Consider the following 1,621-nt stretch of genomic DNA (forward strand, 5'->3'; position numbering starts at 1 on the left):
TCTCAAATCCCTTCAGTACTCGGACCACCTCAAATCCCTACAACCAAAGAAAATCAATCGCCGTCTTTTTTCGTTACTCTCACAAATCTCAGCAGAAAGTCATGGGGGAAAAGGGTGTACCGTTGCCAAAATTGGGATGTCAATGATCCAGCATCAGTTGAGGGATTCACTGTAATCTTCAACAAGGCTAGGATTGAGAAGAAGACGAGTGGTAGACCTGACTCACCACCAAAGGAGGACCACACATATAAGCAAGAAGCAGTTCTTGGAAAGCCTCCATCTAAAAAATGGTTTTGCTGCATGCGTACGGAGTCATGAGGAAGCACCACCACCACCACCCACTTCGAGAACTTCCCGGTATTCCCTCAAACAATTCTCATGACCAATTACCGAATGCAGTCAGTTCGTTTAGGCATCACGATCTTCTCTGAAATGGTCAACAAAGTCGACTTCTAGGCCACCCCTTTCAAGATATCCACCGACGAAAAGATATCCACCGATTTCTTTCTTGCGGTCGGGCATGATCCGGCAAAGCAATTTTTTGGCGGGCAATTGAAGCTGGATGTGGATGGGTATGTTGTGACGGAGCAGGGGACAATGGAGACCACCGTGAGAAGAGTTGTTACGGTGGGAGATGTTCAGGACAAGAAGCACTGGCAGGCTATCACTGCTGCTTGAACAATTTTCGAGCTTCAGTTCAACATAAAGGTCAGCGGTAGGTGGCAAATCTCTGGCTTTCATAATCCTGACATAGAGATACTGGGAGAGAAGGAGCGGCGGTCCTAGATCTTTAAAGACAACCTCAAGTACATCGACGCCTACTCCTGCGACCACTTCAGGATGTTCGAGTTCAAGGTCAGGAGGTGCACACCTGGCCGTTCATCCAGTCTACCTCGCCGCTGTCCTTGAATACCTTGCCACTGAGGTCAACGAATGGTTTCGACCGGAGAGGCTCAGAGGATTCCAACCCAAGTCTTCGACAAAAATCTAATTGGAGAAGATAAGGATTCCCTTTTTCTCCAACTTATCATTTGTTTATTTAATAGTTTATTATTTATTTTTGATCATTTCTGACCATCACATGCATTCTGTGATAGTTTATTACTTGTCTGTAATCATTCCTGATCATTATATGCGCACTATACAAAATAACTTGTTTACTTAATCTAGCATTATTATTATTAGTCACATGCGCACTATCCCAAAACAGCCCCACGAAGGAAAATATTTTATATATATAAGGGGCTAAGCAGAGCTTGGCATCTAAGCATGGCTTTTGTCGACAACCCCCATGCAAAAGATAAAAACTTTATCTTTTTTATTTAATATGTTATTAATATATGTTATGATGAAAGTAACCTTTATTATTTAAACGTTATGATGAAACCTTCATCATGAAGGGACAAATATAACCCACTATCCCAGAACAGCCCCACGAAGGAAAAAATATATATATATATATATATATATATATATATATATATTATTCATCACCTAGTGACATATATTTAACCCAAGTACATGTGCAATATTTATTCATGGCCTAGAGTATTGTGACTGTCATTAAACTATGTCACTTATACAACATGTGATTTACCACACGACTAAATAAATTATTTAT

General features: G+C 40.7%; 1 pseudogene; it reads left to right on the top strand.

Annotated features, from left to right (window-relative positions):
- On the top strand, positions 1–322 carry LOC126605840 (protein NOI4-like; annotated as a pseudogene).
- Positions 323–1,621: the final 1,299 nt, after the last annotated feature.

Source organism: Malus sylvestris, chromosome 15 (genome assembly GCF_916048215.2).
Source record: "Malus sylvestris chromosome 15, drMalSylv7.2, whole genome shotgun sequence".
NCBI lineage: Eukaryota > Viridiplantae > Streptophyta > Magnoliopsida > Rosales > Rosaceae > Malus > Malus sylvestris.